Raw genomic sequence first — 25,249 nt, forward strand, 5'->3', positions numbered from 1 at the left:
CCTACATTCTAAAGACATGCATGTGAAGTTAACTGGCCACTCCAAACTGTCTCAATATGAAATGGTTTAATTGTGGCCTGTGATACACTGATGTGTCCAGGTTTAGTTTCTGCCTTGTGCCAATAGTACTAGGGTGTTGTACCGTGTTAGCCATTATGGATGTAGTGAGAAGTTAAGCAAAATGACACCTTTTATTGGCTAACTAGAAAGATTACAATATGCATTATATTGCATGATTACATTACATTATGCATTATATTGTATGATTACAATATGATTACATCGCCTGAAGAAGAAGCCCGAGTTCTCTCGAAAGCTTGCATTATGCCAAGTAAAACTCTGGATAAGCACAGACTACCTGTGGCCCTGATAAAGACAAGTGGGTTGAAAAAATGGACTGAAGAATGGAAGTTTATCTTATGGTACATACTGTAATTCATTCATTTTTTATTAATCTTTTTTGCAATACATATAGAAGGGACAATTCAGTTACATTTAATTTAACTAATTCTTCTATGGTATTATTCACTGATGAAAAGCCAAGAGTGCATTTTGCAAATAGAAATCAGGAACAGAAATTATAAAACCATGCAGCATTTACACATAAAACACACATATTTGTTTAAGTAATAAAGTGCTACAAAAGGAGAATCGAGAAAAAATTAGTCATTCTGGATAAATAGTCATAATTTGTACTATAAGACTCATTTAACTAGTTCTGTTTCAAGTTGTGTTCAAGTATGTAAATGCTGTATGATTTATCAGTTACCGGCAATACATTATTATTGTAAATAAGTGCAATGGCTTTGAGCCCTAACTTTAACACTAAATCTAAGCCTGTATTCAATGAAGAACAGCACTATACAAAATACTGTAAATTACATTGGAGTTTAAAGAAAGGTGTGTTTCAATATATTAAACACATCAAGCAGATGTAACCAATTGTGATTAGAGGAACGGAGAAGAGAAACTCCAGTTACCAACAATAGATAGATAGATAGATAGATAGATAGATAGATAGATAGATAGATAGATAGATACTTTATAAATATTTATTAATTAATTAATCCCAAGGGGAAATTCACATAATCCAGCAGCAGTATACTGATACAAAAAAAAAAATTAATATAGTTTATTATTAACATGAGTTGATAAATAAATAGATGAGGCAACCAGAATAAAAGATTCAGTGCTAGTTTATTTTATCAGTCTTCACACACAAATATTTCTGAATTTTATACAATATAACATACATATTTACTAATGAAAACATCTGAATTAGAGTAAGGTGTCCTAATTTGGGGTGCTCATAAAAAAATTATAAGATTTACGTCATGAGGTAGAAGAACATAATAAACAAGGATAATTACATCAAATATGTGAAATATTAAAATGCGAGCTTTGATTTAAATATTCTTGACTGTAATAGAGATTTGTTATTTTTCATCCTCTGGTAAAGGTCCATATAGAGCTAGGTCCCTAGTAAAGAATCAAAAATAACACCATATTTGTAATCCTTGACCCCGAAATACTCTAAAATGATACCCCACATGTATATGTTTGAAATTTGTCATTTTTAACTTACTACGAGTAGCTTTAAGAGTCCTAAGACTACCAGTAAAGAAACTAATATGAAAAATATTATCACATTCATGATCAGCCAGCTCAAAATACATAAAACAACATTTCTGTATTACCAATACCCATTTTTTTGAAGTTTAGTGAAAAGGAGTAACTTTGACCCCTTGTATCCAATTTCGAAGTCGATTAATGTGGAATGCACGACTTTTGCTAAAGACACCTCTTGATTTACTTGTTATCATAAGTGTGAAATATCCTACATAAAATATGGCCCAAAAATGCCCTAAAAAAGAGTTTTTTATTGGGTCTAGTTCTTGCATAACTAGACATCAGGACATATTGAATGATATATTATATGTGGGAGTTTTATTCTACCGGTGAGTCAAAAAGTGGCGTACAAAAAAAGAAAACTAAAGTGAATTCTTATGAACTCAAAAATATACTTTCATTTATAGTGTGCATGAAAAGGCCATAAGCTGCAGGGCAGTAATATCACACTGCTTGAAGGTACATTAAATTGTGTTTTTTCATTAAGGTGATTATCATTTCTTTATTAAAATGAGCATATGTATTTTAGAGACATACATTGGGAGTGGATCTACAGAAACTAATGAAAGGGGCTATATAAGATAGCTACCTATCTAGATACAGCAGGTGTAATGGCCATTATTTATGATAGATAGATAGATATCAGAATTATGATTATTAACAAAAATCTACAAAACTATTAATTAAATATACACAACATTTAAACATTCATATTTCTGTTTTTTTAGGTTAATGAGCTCAAAGCAGGGTCAACGAAATTTCTTGAACATGCACTGGTTTTGAGGGAATACCTGGCAGTCCATTTTCAGTTTTCAGGAATTCACTTATAATTTGCCCTTTGCAATTAAACCTCTAGGTCTCAACTTAAAAGAGACAAGGAGAAGAATGTTAGATGCAACATGAAATAATCAGTCATGCATGGTGCAGGGTGCTTGTTAAAATCCAGACATTGGAACAGCTCCTGAACTGTAGGGCCTACACTTTTTTTCTGCATCTCATTGGCATTTTAGCACATTAATTGACTCATTATTCCAATTCATATTCAGGAGAGGAAATTGATTAAGGGAGGCAGATGCACAATCTCCAGACACATTTGTATCTGCATTGTTTGTCCCATACGTTTACTTGAGTTATTAGAACACTTTGCAGTTAGTGCCTGGAGCCTTGTAAACGTGCCCAGCAAAAATACTACAGAACTAACCGTGCTAGCACCAATAGAAAGGAAAATTCATTTATAGCCTGAGCCAGTATTTTTTGTGCCAACATCATTAAGAGTCAGGAAAATAACAATTATCAGGTCTATAAAGGTAATGTATTCTGCCTGTGAATAAAATGCTTTTAACATGCTCTAATGAGTTGTTCTTACCTTTGCCAGAAATTAAACAGGAAGGACACATCATGACCATGGGATCTAAGAAAAAAATATGAGAAGGCCTGTTTTTCCTTGGAAGTAAACAAGTATTACGTACTTTTCACACATTCGGCATTGTTAACATTTGTACAGTCAGATGGACTTCTCTAATAAGTAAGTTCAATTGACCTTTACTGTGCTGTATTGTACAATTCACAGTAAATACTCTAAAAATGTACTGTGGTGTGGAAGCAAGGACATGGGCTTGTATTAGGTTTCTGTTACTGAGGCTCCGATTAATTCAAATCATGGAGCTAAGTCCTGATGTTACATTTCAATGGTAGTTTGAAACGGCTGACAATCTCACTTTTGCATTAGATTCCTGTTAAATTACACAAGAGCTCGCTGATATAAAGACAGTGAATTTAGTATGAAGAGGTATGCACTTGAGCAGAGTGATCATCTCCTGAGAGGAAGCTGGAGTGCCATCTCAAGTTATTGTTCAAATGAAAAGTAACTAGCCACCACAACATGTTTATGAGGTGTACATGTACTTGGACATTTGGCTACTTTGTCCTCTAAACTATGCAAATGAAATCTGTCCTTTGCCAGTCTCTGTCATAAATAAAAGCCTAAAATGATGCTGAATTTCAATTTATATTGCACACTCCCACCCTGTGCAGAGGGCAGCTATAAATTCTTTTCAGTATTTAAAATGACTAGAAACATAACCGCTGTAACTTTTTGGAACTCTTCAGTTCATTGAACTGTCAGGTCAGGTCAGGTTGGAGAGTATGCACTGGTACAGCGTGTTGCTACACCCGCTACATGATGCAACAGCTCAGGATCCCGGTTGGCATCCTCCCAGGCAGGCATGTGTTCCACTCCCACCCTCCAGAAATGACTATCTCTGTTCCTCTTCCAGAAATTACTATCTCTTCTGTGATGTGGGTGCCCTCCTTGGCCTGGTCTAGCTGCTTGGGTCCTCAACAATGAGAAGAGACACAGTACAGAAGGAGTCTTTGTCTGTGGTCACTGGATAGTGTCAATGTCTCACAACCACAAAGCAAAACATGAAGTACCAGGACTCTAAAGACTTGGACTTTCGTCATTTTACAAAAATATCAGGAGAGGGACACACCCCTTTTCAGAGACCTCATGACCGCCCATGCTCTTCAAATCTGTCTACTGACTTCATAGGAAAAGTCACCAGAGACATGAATATCACTGCTGAGGTAAGCCACTCGATGTGGTTGACACTCTCTCTGCAAACAGACACACTGTTGATTGTTGTGCCCAAGAGGTCATTAAAGGCCTGGATTTGGCTTTAATACAGGACACTCTCAATTCCAGACACTCAGACTCCTCGCTCAGTCTCTCAAGAGCCCCGATCAGAGCCTCCATTGACTCCGTGAAGATCTCAGCATCGTTGGAAAGGTCGAGATCAGTGAATCTCTCTTCACCAACTAGCCTCACAGCCGCTAGACCCCATGACCCTGCCCAACATCCAGTCCATGCAAGCATTGAACAGAGTAGGAGCAAGAACACAACCCTGACAAACCCCAGAATCAACTGGGAAAAATGTAGAGGTTCTGCCTCCACTCTGTACAGCATTCACAGTGTCACTGTACAGGTCTGCCATGACATCCAGCAACTACAGGGGAATCTGGAGAAGTCTCAGAATACCCCACAGGTCAGTTCAATCAAATGAGTTGAATGTTTTACAAAAATTGACAAAGGCTGCAAAGAAACTCTGCTGATATTTGCGTTTGTGCTTGATGAGTACACTCAGGATGTGGGTAATAGTAAACATCTAAGGGGCAAAACCAGACTGCTCTGTTCAATGGTAGGTCAGCAAGTAAACACAAATACTTTTGAGGATGACTCTATCAAGGACCTTACTCGGCACCGAGAGCAGTGTTATGCCCCTGTATTTGCCGTAATCCAACCAATCACCCTTCCCTTTCCAGATAGGGTTAAGAAATCCCTTTTTCAATTCAGTTGAGGTGACACCTGTTTCCCAAATGGAAGCAAAGATTGTTTGCAATGCCAGGAGGACAGCCTTACCACCAGCCAGGAGAAGTCCACCTGGAGAAAAAAGAAAAGAGCTCATGTTACGCATGTTGCATACTCCACATGATCTGTCTCCTCCCCTTATTGGTGAGTTTGCACATTTTCATTGTTTGCTCTGGTTATCCTCCCACATTCCAGAGACATATGGCCTAGATTAATTTACATCTTCAAACTAGGCCTGTATTAGTGAATATGGGTTTTTGTGTAAAGGCGCCCATGAATCCATTCTTCACTGATTCCTGCCTTGAATCTGATACTTCTATAATAGACACTGTCTGCTATGTCTTTCAAATTGACAAAGTGGGATAGGTAATGGATGAATGGCAACATTTGTCATGGGACAGCACCTCCTGTGGCTTGAACCCTGATTTTAGTCCTGCCTGCCTACTTTTGTTAAGTGTGATTTCTCCGGAAATGACAGCTACTCACAGAGTTTGACATATTCTGTTAACTAGAATGATTGCTCTAAATTGTCTCTGTGTTATTGTGTGCATGTTTTACCCTCCTATGGCCTGATCTGCCTCTCATGATTGTTTCCTGCCTTGTGTCCATTAATGTCAGACTTCTGTTCCTTGTGTCCCTAACTATCAAAAACAAAGCTAAACTGCTTCTGAAACTGTACATCCTTCCATTCCATTTCACACTCCAATTTGCAGCTCAGGGTCACAGGGTAGATAATGTCTATTTATCAGTGAACAAGCATTAATCTTGTGGTGACACAAAAAGGAACAAGTACCTCAAATACTTGGAGAAGTGCTTGTTACAAAATGAAAATAGAGAAAAAAAATTAATTGCAGAAGTGACAGTGTCATTTTGACGGTATGTCGATACGTTTTTAGTAAAGGCAAAACATTATTGAAATGCTGAGTTTTAGTCAGCTTTATTTGATTAAATCTCTTGACTGACTTTGAAGGTTTGCTGTGAAAACCCAATTTATTTTAGGTTAACTAACTGACCCTGTTGCTATAGCTATACTGAAACAGTGGTACTCGACCTACTAATGAATTGTCAACATCTCTCCATTACAATGTCAAGATCTCTGTATATTGAGAGGTCTCCATCACTTCATATAGAGCTTGAAAAGATGACATAAGAAGATAAATTAAAAATACGTGGAAGCATTTTAAAAGTCTTAAAAAACAGTCTAAATGTCTTTGTTATAAAATATGCAGGAAATTTTGCCAGCAGAGTTGCTTACTTTAAAAACATTTTGTAACAGAACCATTATGTTATTATAAGGCTTGAACTAACAAATGACAGTCTGTTGACTTTCATTTTCTTTAAAGCTTTTGTTTTCTTTGTGAACAAAATGTACAGCACTTTAATATCATTCCTTTAGGACTTTCCTCTTGTGTACTTATAAGTTGTTAAAAAAGCTCAGTTGTCTCAGCACAAAGACTTGGGATATTAACATGGTAACCCAGTCTATTAAAGATGTTGTTGAATGGATGGAAAGTAAATAGCACTCAAAGTTGCAAAAGAACAGCTTTTGCTGTGATTAAAAGAAAACTTTTTTCACAGAGACAAAGACAAGCTTCTGAGACAAAGCTTCGTATCCCTCAGACGTGGGTCTATTATTGAAGTTACACTTCTTGTGGCTAGTTTAGGTTCTTCTGGAAAGGACAAGGCTTCCTGGGCTGGCCAGTAAGCAGGTCAATGATCTTCCAGCTGGACTCCATCTGAACTGTGTACTTGCTTTGGTCGAATTATCTACCTGATCGGGGCCCTGAAGATGGTTCTGTAAGTGCATGTGCTTGACAAAGTTAATATTTTAGATACAACCATGGTTTGATGGGTGCCTGGTGTTTGGGGTGTGGGATGCACTTTGCAAGCCACGGCTAATAAAGATACACATTTTAGTCCCAAAAAGAAAAGCTTTTAAAAATGTTCAGTTTTAACTAGGCATTGTATTTTTCATAGATCAAAAGCACTACAGAAAGATGCTGGTAATATACACAAGCCAGTGAAAATATTCTGCTTCTGTTTTTCTTCTCCTCCTCTCCAGAAAAGTGTTGTCATCCTCCACTTTTGATTCCAACTCACTTGGCTGAGGCAGGAGGGAATCCTTTTTGCCAGATTTGACAGTACTTCAATTATAAATACATTGTATCCAGTAAGTACAGGGGAAACTAACCCATTAGCTCCCTTCAGCAGCACCCAAGGATCCCAACAGGGCTGCCCATTGGCATGACAACTCCCATGTAGCCCTTCAGATGTCCAAACGAAAGCTCCTGCTCCAAAAAACAAGTAATATTGGCCCCCAAATCCTCTTTAATACTTTTGTGTTTTCCAGCATTCTTTTCTGCAGTTGAATAATGCATTTAATCTGTTGCACACTTGTAAAATGAATGCCATTTATGCCTCCAATGTGCTGTTATTTAACATCTGTCCTTTCCTTTTCCTAGATTTCAGCAGATTAGGTGGAAAATATGCTCTCTGCATGCGCCGCCGAGCTTTCAGTTACTTTTCTGTCTCAGATGCATCTTTAGGATTGCAGTCACCAATTTTATAATTACTAGCCAACCCGCGGCGTACCATACGTCGCATAATCAGGTCGTTTTTTTAATGATTTTTAAGCACAGGGAGAAAATTAACATTTGAAAAATAGGTAATGTAATAAATCAGCAAGAAATGCAACATTATAGCAATGCACGGAACGAACCAACACACAATCGTCCGTGACTGAAAACTGGCGGACCAATCTTGTTGATGTGAGTGAAGGAAATATAGACGCGCGCCTTCTGTTCTGACAGATGCGTCGACGATGTATTGCTGGAAGAGTTTTCCACTGGAATGCAAGGCACTAAATGAAGATCTCATGGCAAGCCTGAAAGCATAAAATTGGAGTTGTGTGACTCGCGTTCTTTTCGCGGTTTGTTTTTACTCAACATGGGTTAATTGTATGTGCCAGCCTGGATCTCTGAAAGGGAATACCAGTGGAAAAACCATGGGGTCACAGTTCATATTGAGAACAGAGATACGCTTGCAAGTATCTCCCCTTGGATATATGCAAATGTTGTGTTGTGTTGCGTGGTGCAGGAGGTTCCCCATCTTCACCTACAAAGCAGCAACATCAGTTTGACAGGACGGGGCGTTATATCTTCTCATATTCAGACCTGGATTTTCCATGAATACCATTCATACAGCAGTAACAGAGTAACCGTGAGTGATAATGTCATGCATTTGCATGTAAGACTTTGCGAAGGGATTAACCTGGCGTATCATGTTGTCTAGTTGAAGCAACAAAATGTCACTGCAAGCGCTATTACATTCCTTTTGCAAACGTTGACTGGTAGCCTCAGCAGAATCGAAGATATATAGCTGACCGTATTGTGGTGCCGTGTCAGGATTGTTATATAAAGGAGAGACCTGGTGATAAATTTGACCGTGGATTCTGAAAGCATACGGTTCTTGTCCAGATGGTTGAGCGATGTGTGCGCCCATTGACACGAAAGCTAAAACAGAGTTGTATTCCCTGATATGATTACAGTAATTTCGGGACAACGGGTTCTTGCCAGTCAAGAGGTCTTCCAATAAAAGAGGGGGCTTGGATAGCAGTGGCAAAGACACCTTGCCGGCATGACAACACTTAGTGTAATGTCCGGATTTGTTGACCTCTGCTGGCCAATGAAGAGCATTGCAAGAAGCACATAGTGCGGTAGGTAGGCCAATGTTATGTTCTTGGACGTGAAAGGCGGTATCTTCGTGAAAGGCGGTATCTTCTTGAAAAGCTGCAGAAAAGTGAATGCGATGTTTGTGCATGAACGATTTAGCGCTGTGTTGACACTGAAGGGAATTGGAATATGTTGTGTCAAAGCATTGCTGGCAATGTTCACATTGCATAATTCGTTCAGTGGAGTGTGTTTTTAAATGCATGTTGAGAAATCTCTGCACTCGGAACGTTTTTGAACAAATCGCATTCAAAGATCTTTTTGGAATGCGTTGTTCAGTGGAGTGGGTGTGTAAATGTGCTTTGAGATATTTCTGGCGTGTGAAGGTTTTGGAGCAGTGTTGACACTGAAAAGAATTCATCAGGGAATGTGTTTTGTGATGGTTAGTAAGGTATCTGCGTGCGTGAAAGTGTTTGTCGCAAATTTTGCATACAAATCTTTGGTTGTGGAGATCCATCTCACCTGTGAAGTCCTTGTTACAAATGTTCAATTGAAGGTGAGAGTGGAATGAGTTCGTAAGTGTTTTTTGAGAGCGCGAGTTGTCTCGAAGCATTGTTGGCAATGTTCACATTGCATCATTCAGTTAGTGTTGTGTTTTTTCAAATGTGCGTTCAGATATCTGTGCACTCTGAAGCTTTTGGAACAAAAGATGCATTGAAAGTCCTGTGTGGAATGCGTGTGTTCAGGGGAGGGTGTCTTTAAATGTTTTTCAGGAAGAGGAGAGTGGGCAGGTGACGTCACATTAGTGTGGCGAGCAAGTGGGTCTGCACGCTGTGTGCACATACCAACAGAGTCAAAAGATGTCACCAGAAGGTAATCACGTGGGTATTTGAGAAGCATGAGAACCTCGTAATGCCCATGATTCAAAGGACCGCTAAAAAGCAGGGATATGAAGAGACGCTGGGTCGGATTGTAAACTTGAGGAGAGGCATGAGGACGTTCTTGGAAGTAAATGCTGATAGTAGCTGGAAGGAATTGGGACATTGCCACAATTTCTGCCTCGCCACCATAGACTCAGGACGTATTCATGTAATCAGCGTATTGTTGAGCAGACTGTATAACAATGCCTCTGTGACTAAAAACAACGGACACCACGTCACCGAAGTTATCCCAATGTTGGCAAATAAAGCTAACAGCCATGTTACGAAGTTTGAGAGCAACAGTTTTGTCAATGACATTTCTCCAAAAAAACCTGACTGACAGAAACAGTTACCTGAAGCAGGAATTTCTATAACATTGAAAAAAGTGTTGCTTCCATGAAATACATTTGAAGCGGTAGCCATGGAGGGCAAAAGAATAGTCAACGTGGCTCACAGCTGGGTTTGGACCGCAGCACAGACCAAAGTGAGTGAGTATGTGTTTCATGAGCTGTTTGATTTGGCGGGCAGTGGTCTGAGGTGCGTTCCTGAGCACGTGGGAGGAGGGGTAGAGTTTCTGGGTGGGGCTTCGTTGTTCCTTTCGCATGGTTTTTCATGGTGGACGCGGTCGGGTGTCGAAACTGAAAAGAATAATGAAAAGTCAACGTGGCTTAGGCGTGAATGTGGACTCCTAGCACAGACGAAAGGGGTTAACTGGGTGGTCGGTGAGTTTTTGCGTCTGGGCACATGGGCAGGCAGTGTGAATGCCTAGAGAGTGAGGGTAGAAGCGGGCCGGTGAAAAAGGAGTGTTAGTGGGCAGGGAAACGTCTTCCGTATTTCTGCAGGAGCATCTAAGAAGACGCATGTTTGTCGTGGATGCGAATTGCTGTATGTAGCGTGTAAAATAGTTTGCTATGGTGCACGCAGTCGTGCGTCGTAACCGAAAACTCGGTTTTTAAAGACTGCTTACTTCATTGTGTTTTAACCTCAGTTGTAAAGGATTGTTTTAAAGATCCCATGTGATACCCATCGCAAACCGTTTTACACGCTGCATATGGCAATTTACCTCCACGAGAAACATGCCTCTATGAACAGTCAACGTGCAGGTATATAAATGACGCCGTTTCTTCTGTGTCGTCGCGTCCGAGTTGGTGGGCGTGGCTCTGCGAGTTATCGTCATATCCAATGGTCTTGGAGTTGGTGGGCGTGGCTCCTCCCTGCGTGCGCCATCGGTGTCTTACTTGTTGGCGGCTTAGTGAATCCATGCCCATTCCGGCGTGCTTTCCATGGTTGTCTTGCATTAGTAAATTATATATATAGATAATTAGCAAAGTGAGGATCTTACTGCAAGAACACAACTGTTAATTCAATAAAATGTCTACATGTTATAATAAATTAGTCAAGTGATTTATTTTTCACTAGAGATCTTTATTTAAACACTAAGTAAGTGGCAGATGCATGCAGAATGAATGCATGTAAACTCTTATAGACAGCACTGAAAGTGTAATACAATTTGTTTCATGCTTTTTTGGTGAAGCGTAACACTATGTTTCACTGCAAACTTAATGTTATATGAATTTTTTTGGTAATCACTATTTACAGCCTTACAACTGTATACTGCTAAGCTTATATTTTCAACACACTGTGTTTATTTTCCCCCTGATTATGGGATATATTTTGATTAGAACTGAAACTGGTTAATGGAAGAATAACAAAATCCCAGGAGATATTGGTACTATTGGCTTTATCAACATCACCATTTTAAGAACATCAAAAATGAGATTAAATTACAATGCTATAAAATATTGGTAGGTTTATAGTATAGGTTTATACATAGGTTTATAGTATCATTATTGTCATGTGCACATACAGCACAATTAAATTCTCACTTGCATATGTTAACATGTAACACAATGCCACTCTCCAGCACTTGACACTGGGCAAAAGTTGAAAAGAACAGAAGGGTTAAGGGTGTTATGATTGGGAGTCTCAACACACAAAGACCCAAAAATCACTTCCAAAAATGCCCACTAGCTGTATCACCAAAACCCCAGCTAGATAAATGGGCAAACACAGAAACTTTATAAAAATTAAAATGTTTTGCATCTACATAAGATGATCCGTGATACAGTGCAGTTCAGAAGAGCACAATGGCAAAACAGAGTTGCCTAAACCACAAGGCAAATCAAGCAAACAAAATCACAAATCACAAATTCAGAAAAAAGGATCAAAAATCTTGAATTTCACAAAAGCACAGCAAAACACAAAATCTCATTAAAACCCCCTAGCGCATTTGAAATGAACCATCAGAGACAGTGGGTGACCCTCCAGATTTATAGGGCAGAGGGCAGTTCCTGGCAGTGATTGACAGGTTTTCCCACCCATAAAACATATGGAACATAGCTGAGGTATTGAAACATAAAAAGAAGCAATGACAAAAACCACACATAAAATCAATACATATAAAATAATCAAAAATGAACACAGACAACAACAAACGGGAAAGAACTCTGGCTGAGACATAACAAAGGGCTGGTTTCTTCAGCAGAAGAACAGCTCTTGCAAGCTGAAGGGCAGCAGACATTAACCAGGTTTCCATCCAAGGAGTTTTTGCGAAAAAATATTTAGCGCTTCAAATTTTTTTACCGATATAGCTGATGGAAATGCTAATTATCGATAAAATGTTGTACATGTCGACATAATATTTTTCCGTTTAACTTTAGCGCATAAATTCCATATCGATACTTCAGATGTCGCAAAAACTACATTGGAAACACTTTTTGTCGGAAAAAAGGGCTTTAACGCAAATAAATGTGTCACATGATACATTTTCCTCACGCGCAATCTAAACGAGAATGTACACGTGATGAAGAGGCTCGTTATTTCTGGTGATGAGCCAATGCAGTAGCGAATAGGCTGGGTCTCCTGCTACTAAAAGGGGTACCTGAACTCCCTCCACATCAACTGTAGCCTGGGGGTGTCTTTCAGGATGTCTAAATAATACAAAAACCGCAAAGGTAATTTACTGTGCCAGTCAAAATATTTAATAAACCGTGTGTTTCATTATCTAAACATTTTTTCTTATTATTAAATGGCAGATGTTTTAGCATATATGAGAAATTCTCTCATTAATATTAACTTTAGTTCTTTTTTTTATTAAACTTCATTATTTTGTATTAATTAAAATTTCAGTTTTAATTAAAAACCTTAAGGGAAGCAGGTTACAGTACTAATTCAGTTGTTATCGCACTGAGAAGGGATGTTGAAAGGTAGGCTCACCTGTACAGATCCGATGCTGCAAACACAGCTGCATCATGGGCACTTCCAGGAGTGCCAACGCAAATGTCTCGTATCATGCACCTGTCATCAACAAGGGCCTGGAGAACAATAGATGGCCTCCCTTTGCAATTAATGTAATTGCGGTAGCCTTCCGTCGGGGGAAGAATAGGCACATGCGTGCCATCCAGCGCACCGTAAATCTGTGGCACAAGATGCACCAAGGAATTGTGGTATGCAATTTCATTGGCCTCCGCTACAGTCGGAAGTCTGATATAATGCCACATTAATTTTTCTTTAATAGTGGTGCACACAGCATATACACATCGATAGACGGTAGTTTTACTAACTCCGAAAGTTTCTCCAACTACTCTATACTCGACGCAGGTTGCCAGCTTGTAAAGGGCGATGGCAATCCGCTTTTGGGTTGGAACGGTGGTCGGTGGCAACCTGTGATGGGCGCAACATCAGGACTGATGAATCCACACAACATCTCAAACGTCGGCCGTTTCATTCTAAAATGTTGCAGCCAGAGATTTTCTGTGAAGTGTCTCTCCACCACCTCCTCCCAGAAGGTCTTATTCCATCGTCTCTCCCATACCCGTGGGTTTCGTCGCACTGGGGTACTTTCTTCAAGCTCTAGGGCTATCAGACAAGCAACTGCTTCATTCTGCTGTCGTCTTCGGATATTATGTACAATTCCAATTATTTGTGAAACTGAAATAACAGTAAGCTGGCAAATTTAAAAAAACTGTCTGAATAATCTCTCCATTTCTTTGTTTCTTTGTTTAGTGGAGGGGGGTGTAACATGGAAAACAAAAGGTAGATAATTTGCGACATACACAAAATTATGAATGGAAACGGCTCAAGATAAGATTTTTTTTCGCGATACAACAAAACTTATGCGACAGTTCGTTTTGGGGGGGATGACGTCATCACGCACACCATTTTATCAATAAAAAGCCAGTTGGATGGAAACAGGCTGGAGACAGCAAATTTCGCACGTTTGTTTTACGTATATTCTTTTTGTCAATAACAAAATGTCGCAAAAAACTGGATGGAAACTTGGCCATTGAGCTAGGGAGAAAATAGATTGATTTTGTAGGAGATGAAAGAACCCACATGAGCCAGAGAAGATTCCAGAAGAAACATAGTTAGAGGATACAGGGCGGAGGCCATAAAGACTAAATAAAAAATAAAGTTGGTGATGTCTGGCACTGAAACAAGAAAGAACATTGCAAAGAAAAGAAGATTGTCAAGTTGAAACAGATAGAGAGAGAACAAATCAATGGAAAGAGACATGCTGGCAACAACATACAAGACGTGTTCCTTAAAACACATTACTAGAACTTAAAAACATTTGTCTTACAAAGAGCAAACACATAAATAAATAAGTATAAAGAAATTAAATAAATAAATATATAAAACGATAAAATCTAAACACAAACTTATATAATAAAGCTATACAAGTAAGCAATAGAAATGGACAACAATAAATAAAATGTCAAAATTTTAAATTTAATGTTAGGAGGGTGCTCCAAGTAAATTTTTTTGTCTTTTTTTTCTATGACAAAAACATGATTAAGCTGAGTCAACTCATTCCTGACAGAAATGCCAGCTGAAATGGTGTTTGTAATAAAAAAAATCTAAATACCGTATACACTAACGTATAAGTCAGGTCTTGAAACCCAAAAGATCGATCATAAATATGCCCTTTCAAAAATGCAACACTTAATTTTTTTTTCATCTTCTTGCTTTCTCCGATCTCACACCAGTTTCTCAGACACATCGAATTTTGTTGCAGCAGCAGAGTTACCAATTTCTTTTGCTACTTCAACAACGTTTAATTTAAAACCAGCTTCATATTTCTGATTGAATACTCCATCGTAGATAAGGGATGCTCTTACGATAAAGGTGTATGAGGGTGTGAGATACAAAAAACACAAATCAGTGCAAACGTTGCTTTGGAATAGTTGGGGTATTACTGTGTGGTCATGTATGCTCAATACATAGAAAAAAAAGCAATGTGCTCCTTGGTTACTCTCTCAGGTGGGCGTTAGCATATCATAATCTCTTGGACCAATAGCATTCGACTTATATGACCGATTTCTGGTATAAAATATCAGAAATTATACGGTTAAATCAAGTACTGACTTATCCACGAGTATATATGGTAATATTCAGAATATTTAAAAGGAGGATTCAAAATAAGTACCTCCTTGTATCTTAAAAAAGACACAGATCAGAATGCCTTCATTGTGATTTAAAACAAGGTGTATCTGCTTTCTTTACAGATTACAAATCATCTCAATCTGACCTATAGTCGATTCTGACCCCTTTACTTTCTGCAGACTTAAATGGATTTGCCATTTTTGCCCAACTTATGTTGTAGATCTAATTTTTGCCCATTAATCTACACTCAATAAACCATTATGACAATGTGAAAACATGTTTTCAGAAAGGTTTGCAAATTCGTTATAAATCAAAAACTGAAATCTCTCATTCATGTAAGTATTCAGACCCCTTAGTGTACTACTGCAGATTTCGGGTAGATGCATGCTGGTTGTTTTAATTCTCCTTGAGATGTGCATAGAAGTTGTTTGTGTCCACTTGTGGTAAACTGAATTGATTGGACATCATTTATAAAGGCGCATGCCTGTGTATATAAGGTCCCACAATTCACACTTCATGTCAGGACTAAAAACGAGCCCAAAGAACTCTCTGAAGACCTCTACAATCAAATTTTGGTGAGGCAAAGATCTGTCCAAGGGTATAAAATCATTCTAAAGCTTTGAGTGCCGATAGGGGCACAGTGGCCTCAATAATTGTAAAATGGAAGATGTTTGGAACCACAAGAATGCTTCTTAGAGTTCTCCAAGCAAGAAGGACCTTAATCCCTTAATCAGGGTGGTGACCAAAAACCTAATAGTCACTTTACCAGAGCTTCAGAAGTCCTCTACTGAAGGATAGAAGGATAACCATCTCAGCAGCACACTATCAATCAGGCCAGACAGAAGCCACTCTTCAGAAAAAGGCATTTTACAGCTCACATTGAGTAATACGATTCTCTGGTCTGATCACAATGGTGATGCACTGTGGTGACAGCATCATGCTGCAGGGGTGCTCTTAGAAGCAGAGACAAGGGAGGCTGGTAGGAATTGAGTGGAGGATGAATGCAGCCAAATGCAGACTGGTCCATGAAGAAAACCTTCTCCAGAATGTATGGGACCTCTGACTGGGATGATGGTACACCTCTCAGTACAACAGGTGACATAAAGCATGTAGTCAAGGCAATGCTGGAGTGGCCCAGTCCAAGACTAGACTTAAATCCCATAGGACAACCATAGAGAGAACAGCAGATGTCAGTTTATAGTTGCTTTCCATCCAATCTAATGATGTTTGAGTGAATCTACTAGGAAGAATGGTATAAACTGTGACAAAATGCAAATCACATCTAAAAATCTAGGCGACTTTACATACTTTGAGACATTCATTTTAAATATTAAAACAGATTCCAACACAATTATAGTGCTAGTCTACAGACCACCAGGGCCATATTCATTGTTCATGACTGAATTTAGCAACCTTTTTATCTAATTTGGCTAAAAATTATGATCACGTAGTACTGATGGGGGATTTTAATGTACACATTGATGTGGAAACTGACACTTTTAGCAAATGTTTTACTTATTTGTTAAATTCAGTAGGATTTTGTCAGATTGTCAAAGGTCCAACTCATAATCATAACCACACATTAGATTTAATTATAACTTACAAAGTTGAAATTCAAAATTTAAATATTACTCCATTAAATGAAGTTTTTCCGATCACTACTTAATTACATTTGATTTAGTCCTGCCCTTGCCAATGCACTCACAGATTAAAACAAAGACAGTGCGACATCTAGATTGTAATTCTGCTTCAAAATTTATAGATACTTTGAGTAAGTCGAGTGTAATTGTGGAAAACCATTTAGATCAGTTAACATCAAATGTAAATGTGGAAAACAATTTAGATCAGCTAACATCACATTATAATGTGACCTTGAGAGATGCTCTGGACACAGTGGCTCCCCTTAAAACAAAAGTGATCAAAGCACATAGAAACTCTCCCTGGTTTAATGAAAACACTCAAGCTCTTAAATTAGAGTGTCGAAAACTGGAGCACAGATGGAGAACAACAAAGCTACATGTCTTTCAAATTGCATGGACAGAGAGTGTTAAAAATATAAAAAAGCTCTCTTTAAAGCTCACTCAGAATACTATTCTACAATAATAGATAGCAATAATAAAAATCATCGGTACTGTTTAGAACAGTTGCTAAATTAACAAATGAGAATTCAGATCTACAGTGCAAAATACTAACAGATATTAGCAGTACATACTGTACTTTATGAACTTCTTCAATAAGAAAATTAAAAATAAAAGATCCCAGATCTCAGCATCACAGTACAAACCAAATACTAGCTTAGCAGACCCTTCCTCACATTGCATTCAGCACTTTAGTAATTTTAATCCTGTAACTGAGCAGGAAGTCTTAACTTTAATTTCTAAAATGAAGCCCACTACTTGTTCCCTAGATCCAGTGCCAACAAAACTAGTAAAAAGTGCAATGGATGTTCTTGCAGCACCTATTCTAAACGTTATCAATAATTCATTATTGCATGGCACAGTACCTGATGCACTAAAGTTGTCAGTCATTAAACCATGACTTAAAACGTCAGACCAAGACCCACAGACTAAATAGTTATAGCCCTATTTCAAATTTAGCCTTTCTCTCTAAAATACTAGAAAAAGTAGTCACCAATCAGCTTCAGTCACACGTTATGCATTACAATTTATTTGAAAAATTCCAGTCTGGTTTCTGCACTGGTCACAGTACAGAAATGGCACTGACGTGGGTTGTAAATGACATTCTGATATCCTCTGATGAAGTAAACTCCGCTGTAATTATGTTGTTAGACTTAAGTGCAGCATTTGACACCATTGACCATTCTATTTTACTGCACAGGCTAGAAAACGATGTTGGCCTTACAGGCACCGTGCTCATTTGGTTTAGTTCTTATTTATCAAATCGATTGCAATATGTACAGAAATGTGCTCATCATTATTGGGACCTTTACTTATTTCACTTTACATGCTTCCACTGGGTTCTATCATTAGGAAACATAATGTTAATTTTCACTCGTATACGGATGACACCCAGTTATACCTTTCATTTAGATCAAATGAAGTTTCTCCGATGTAGTCTTTAATTAGTTGTGTTAGTGAATTAAAGGAGTGGATGGATGAGAACTACTTGTCTTTAAATACAGATAAAACAGAGATGTTAGTTGTTGGAGGGAATGATGCTGATCACAATATTTTGTGATCATTTAACTCAGTTTGAATCACCATTAATTTTACTGAATCAGCCCGCAATCTAGGAGTTATCTTAGACTCTAGCATGCCATTTAAAGTGCATATTTCAAAGTTCTCCAAATCATGTTGCTTCCATCTTAAAAATGTTCGGAATTAAGGTGCTTTCTAAATAAACAGGATTCTGAGAAATGAATTCATGCATTTATTTCTAGTAGGGTTGACTACTACAAGGTGGTGTTCACTGGCTGTTCAAACTGTTCTTTATACAGCCTCCAGTTAATCCAAAATGCGGCTGCAAAAATTATTACAAGAACAAGAAAATACAAACACATAACTCCAGTTCTTAAATCCTTACACTGGCTCCCGGTTAAGTTTAGGGCAGATTTCAAAATCCTCCTTTTAACATATAAAGCATTAAATGGCCAAGGTCCGGCTTACTTGTCTGAACTTATTATGACTTACAAACCAGAGCGCACATTAAGATCTCAAGATGCTGATCTGCTTATGACTCCAAGAATTAATAAAATAACAGTGGGAGGTCGAGCTTTTAGTTACAGGGCCCCTAAACTGTGGGATGGTCTGCCTGCTACTATAAGAGATGCCCCTTCGGTCTCAGCTTTAAAATCCCGGCTGAAGACTCACTACTTCAGTTTAGCATATCCTGACTAGAGCTGCTGATTAACTGTACAGACTGCATCTCTGTTGTTAGTCATTAGCACTAAAACATAAGTAACATGAATATTATAATTTGTTACTAACCCTCGCCTATTTTGTTTCTCTTCTTGGTACTCAAATGTGGCACTTGGTGCCACAGCCCAACTGCCAAGTTGTTTTGCCTGCCTAAGGTAAAGTAATCCCTAATGGAGGATCGTAAGAATAGTCGGGTAGAGGTGTCCTTTCATCTGATTGGCTGGCCCAGCGCTGTTTCAGCTGTGGAATGGCCAAATGGGGGAAGCAGATCGATGGCTCTAAACAAATCCAAATCATATTATTTGATATCATGTACTGTTAAATTCCGCTCCGTACTTGTAAAATGTTTATTTTTATACTGTATTGAGGATTTGTTCTGTTTTGTGTATTGCACTGTATTGTATTGACCCCCTTCTTTTTGACACCCACTGCACGCTCAACCTACCTGGAAAGGGGCCTCTCTTTGAACTGCCTTTCCCAAGGTTTCTTCCATTTTTTCCCTACAAGGGTTTTTTGGGAGTTTTTACTTGTCTTCTTAGAGAGTCAAGGCTGGGGGTCTGTCAAGAGTCTTGTGTGATTTTGAGCTATACAAAAATAAATTGTATTATATTGTATTGTATAAACTGCTGAAAGTCTTGAAGCTGTAATTGCTGACAATGGGGCTTCTTCAAATTACTGAATTAAGTGTAGGAATACTTAGATGAAGTAAATATTTCAGTTTTTAATAAATTTGCAAACTTGAATATGTTTTAACATTGCAATTACAGGTTATTTAAATATAGATGCACAAACATGGAAAAATTTATCCATTTAAAATTAAATAATATTTGCAGAAAGTGAAGGGACCTGAAAATATTCTGAATTCACAGAAACAGAGCTTATTTGCAAGTGATGAAGCAAAAATATATTAAAGAATAAAAATACTGTTAACCTAAAATCAAACAAAATGTATTTGAAAATGCATGAATGGATGACTTAAGAAAAAGTCCCAGCATTATATGTTCCAATTTAGGTATTCTACAGAGGACAATGAGCTGCAATAGGCACATGCCTTATTATTTTTACAAAATAAATGCTCGATAGGTTTATGAAATTCCTGCAACCATATAGAAAGAGGATACAGTAGCTGTGTGCCACACTGGATACAAACAAAATGGACCTTAAATAGTATCTGAATTGTGCGATCTTTAATTCCTTTTGACTCTGAGATGTCTTTGTCACAAAAGTCAAATCTGAGAGGTAAAAGCATTTCTATTGTGAATGTGTGTAGTGATCCAGCAGGGTTCTTAAGATTGGTCAGATTAACAAGTATTTCTTGCTAGAGGAGTGTCCTGGGTAGCAAATAATAGCCCTTTGACAAATAACATACTGGATAGGACACGTCCACTATAATTTAAACCCCTCTGCAGTGTGACAAGACTCGGTTTTCTTTTATTTGTGGCTGATTGACTTTCAGCAGGAGTTCTATTCAGCTCAAACAAATGATTAAGCAGCTCTCTCCATGTAAAATAATCTTGGTGTTCGAGTGTATTGTGCGATACTCTGTGTGAGGAGTTTCTTTTTAGTTTTCTTAAATTTATCAAGAAAAAGTATTACAAATAATGTACTTCTCCAAGAAGAATGCCATATTTCATTTTTCTGAAGCTAGAAAAATTCTTTAAATGATTGATAGGATTTGTTTAAGTTTTATACCCTTACTTATTGTCTCAAACTACAGTCCACAAAATTTGTTGTAAAACTGCTTTTATTCATTTTCATGGTCATAATGAATTGAAGCCCACATCTGCTTCCCTTGATGCTAGGTAGGCACCAGCATTATTTATTATTATTATTACTATGATATATTATTATTTATTATTATCATTATTATTATTACTTATTTAAAAAAATAGAAAATAGAAGTAACCAGAGAAAGCCTTCATGGACTGTGCAAATCAACGGTGACGGAAACCAGGCCAGGAAATCTCTGGAATCCCTGGAATTGTGAGGCAGCTGTGCTAACTACTGTGATCTAATTTTAACAAGGTGATATACGTTATGAAACAAATTTTCAGCTATTTCCACAAAGCTGGTAGTAGGCCACAAAACTATGTAGGCCAACAAAACAGTAGAATTTAGAAAGAAGTCAATACATATACAAGAATATGACAGTGAGGTGAGTAATCCAATGGAGTTCAAGGCTATGTTCATGTGCATCAGCAAATGAAAAAATATCAAAATGTTACATCTGTATATATAAAATGCAAAGCTGACTGATTCACTCACTTGCTCACTCATTACAAAAACACAATTTTCTGTACAATTTTAGAAAATTAATTTGACAGGGTTGCAAATCTAGGGAAGTAAATATCTGCTAAGAAAGGACATTTTTATATATCAATAATATTTAAGGGTAATAACAACCCCATGCAAAAGAAAAAGGAAACATCCCAAAATCTAAAAAATGCATTGACTGATAAGATTGACATTTGGTAATGTTAATTCAAAAAATAAAATTAGCTTTGCTTAGTAGCTTAGATTATCTGTGCTATACGCTCAGTGCAGTGCTGAGACAGAACCAGTCGGCTGTTCGGGGCCTTGAAGTTTATGCAAATGAAGTCCACCAACAGAAGCAATGGGCAAGAGGACACAATGAGCAGCACTGCCCAATAAGTTGGACGGACAATTGAAGAATGGGAGACAAGCTGATATGTGGCATGGTGAGTGAGCTGTAAAGTGGAAGGAGGAAAGTTCAACAAACCTCAAGGAAGATTTGGTTAGCAATCATGCTATGAAGCTTGAGTGCGGCCGACAGACAATGTAGCTGTTGTTATGCTCAGGAGGCATGAGACTTCAGAGGGTGACTGGAAGACAAGAACATACTCAAAAAACTGTAGCGTGGATCAGAACTAGAAGAACAACTATCAATAACCTAATCTAAGAATCTCATGACAAAATCAAAGTCAGGAGGAGTGCAGAGAGTTCAAAAACCACAGAAACAAAACAAAGACATTTTTTCACAAAGTCTGAAGGGTTTTGAAATCCTTGTAGTCGGATAGGGAAGTATACCCCAGGATGACCTTTTATTATAGCATTGTGATTGACAAGCCGCAATATCTAAAGACTTACCCACACCATGACAGTCCTAGCAATGGGAATCAACAATAGTGCCATCAGAATGATGGTGATATAACTGTCCAAATCACAAATCAAAATAGAGGCAAATGATATTAAAAACAGGAGTCCTGACAGGGAGGAAGACAGAAGATGAAGAGAAAATGGCTTCCTCGGGTCCAAAGCAGGCTGACAGCGATGGCATACCTTGGTTTGTTTAAAGGCTAGCACACCTCAAGGATTCCCTATGGCTAGAATAGAGAGAGGTAGACAATGTAGATAGTTCATAATATTATTTATTTTCATCTGTTCTTTTCTGTACAATCCATACTTTTGTTTTGAGTCTCACCCCATCCTAAAAGTTTTCCCTTGGTTGTTCTGTATTAGCGACTCATGTGTCTTCTATCCTCTACACACAAAGAGTTCACTAAAATACATTTACAGGCAGAAAACAACCCCAAAAGTAAAAGCATTCAGTTTATTGCATGGAATACTTACATCTCAGGCTATTAACATTGTTGCTGCTTGTAATAAGTTAAAGTAAAACACAATTCAATGTCTAAACTAAAAAAATATAATAATAATAACCAGTGAACATACTACTAGCAATAAACTCGAAAGCAAATTCCCAATTGAATGAATTAAAAACCCACATTTGAAAAGGAGTTTAGTTCAGTTGGCTTACTACCATTGTTATGTATATAGCAGTGTGCATTGCAAGGTTACCTTCGCAGTTTGTTCCACTTTATATTTGACTTACCATCGATTTTAAGTTTTCTGTGATTTATGTAAGTTTTTATTGGATGCAATTTTAGTTTCCCACTTTCTCTGAGGTAAATTGTTGCTTCCATACACTAAGCCTGTTTTAATTTTGTATATTGCTTTTGGTCTAAACCTTCTAAAACTTTGCAATGGAACAAGATTACAGATCAAAGTGTTACATTCACATCTGATTGAAGCTACCATTTTACAGAATGTGCTACAATATAAATTATATTTGTGCGAAATATTCCCATTATTCCTACTAATTACCTGTTTCAATTAAAAACAATACAGTTTCCTTTAAAATTGGGTTTTGCAATGACCAAGAGCAAAGACCAAGGGCAGTCAATAGGAAAAGTACAAACTGATCTATAGAAAGAATGTTTTCGTCATGGACAAAGTAGGAGCCATGTCCTAGAGGAAGGAGCTCTAGTTAACTGATATTATTAACCCCTGAAAAAACTACAAATAATGTATAAGTTTGTTACACAGCACTTCTTATGACCCGATTAACCCACTGCACTATAACTGAGGCTCATTGTCTTAGGGAATGTCCTGAATGAAGCAAGGTATCAAAAAAGGAAGGGTGAATAAATGTGTTTTTATCAGTTGTGTCCAAATATTTTGACTTTATGCCATCGGTTCAATAGTGGATAAAGTAAACACATTTTAAATAAGTAATAATACATACAGTATTTCAGTTAACACATGCAACTTTAGATAACAAAAACATATATGTGCCTGCTTACTGTTAACGGTGTGACTACACCTAATGGCCAACAGAAATGTGTAGAACCTGACCAAAATGCTTGCTTTGAAAAAAATTGATTTATTGTGAAAACTCGATATATTTGCCATCACATTATATAATCAAAGTATTTATTATAACTCTTAGCAAAACCTTCCTACTCTGCACCACATTGCTAGTATAGCCCTACCATGTGTTAATTGAATTAAACTACATCTAGCTCAGGAAAAGCATCATCAAACCACTTCTTTAAGAAAATAATAAAAAAGTAAACTATAAAATATTATAAGCGGCATGATATTTGCTTTAATGTCAGTATACATTTTTGTAGTGTAAATTCCTCGGTAGCTGTTGATTTCTTTATTTGTCTGCTGTTACTGTGTGGACATCAGTATTGGATACTGTACATCTTGCCTGCTATGTTAATTAGTTTTGTTTTTAACCTACTTTTCGGAACATATTGTACCTATTCTATTAACTATTCAAGACTAGGAAGGCCTCCTGATACGTACATATTCATACTTATACTACACAAGGCATTAAAGAAATGAAACACTTTATTTATAAGCCTTTATTGAGCATATTCCAAAAGTCACTCCAGATGGAAAAAGTACCTGATGCCTGGAAGGTTAGCAATGTGACTCCAATCCACAAAATCAATCCTAGTAATTACCGACCATGCAAAATTATACACATTATAATTAGAAATAAATTAGAAGGGTACTTGTGTGAAAATAATATCCTAAATAACAGCCAGGATTGGTTTATGAAAGGGAGATCATGCCAATCCAATCTCGAGTTTTTGAATGAACAACTGGAGTAGCAGACAAAAGCAAAGCATATGACATAATTTATTTAGACTTTCAAAGGACTATTGATTCAGTTCTACGTAATGTTGAAACACACAGCTTTTGGCATCAGAGAAAACTTACAAAGCTGGGTTTCAAGGTAGATAATTGCCAGGATACTAATGTATGTTAATGTCATAGTTTCTTGTGTATTTAGTTCACTTCTGAAATTCACAGATGATACTGGGGCAGCAGCAAAAACAAATCAAAAGACCTGGACAATCTTAGGAACTGGGTGAAGTCCTGAGGAATGTAGTTTAATGTAAAAAAGTGCAGATTGCTTAGGAAAAAAGAAGGTTAATTATAAATACAAGATATGATGCATATCTCCAAATAAAGATTTAAGGGTCTACTTTGTTACAACATTCTTAGTTAGTATACAGAAGCAATTAAAAAGGCAAAGGGCCACGTCTAGAGTGCAATACATAATTCTGGTCATCACAATACAAAAGACATATCAGCAATAGAGGTTGTGCAAATGAGTACAATCAAATGCATCCTAGGAAAAAGAGCAAGGGCCTACTCTGACAGGCTGACAGAAATAAACTTTTTTAGTTTGAGCAGAGAAGGCTACACCAGGACCTAATACAAGTTCTCAGAATTGTCAGTCGTGGGCACCTAGTGCAAACTACCTACCTAGTACTGTAGTTGAAGTGGAAAACTTGTCAACATGTAAAAAGTATCTACATGAGATACCGGTACATCTCATCTATCCAACTAAGCTTGATTGACTGTATTTTCTCCTCTCATTTGTCTAATGTCTTATGTTCGTTTGGTTTCATGATAGGGGATAAGAAAGTAGCCAAACAATGGTGTGAATCAAGCCAAAAAACAATGGATCACCTAAAAATGCTATATTTTTTAATCTATTACTTAGCCCCTCTTTGTAAT

This window comes from Polypterus senegalus, chromosome 7 (genome assembly GCF_016835505.1).
Source record: "Polypterus senegalus isolate Bchr_013 chromosome 7, ASM1683550v1, whole genome shotgun sequence".
Taxonomy (NCBI): Eukaryota; Metazoa; Chordata; class Cladistia; order Polypteriformes; family Polypteridae; genus Polypterus; species Polypterus senegalus.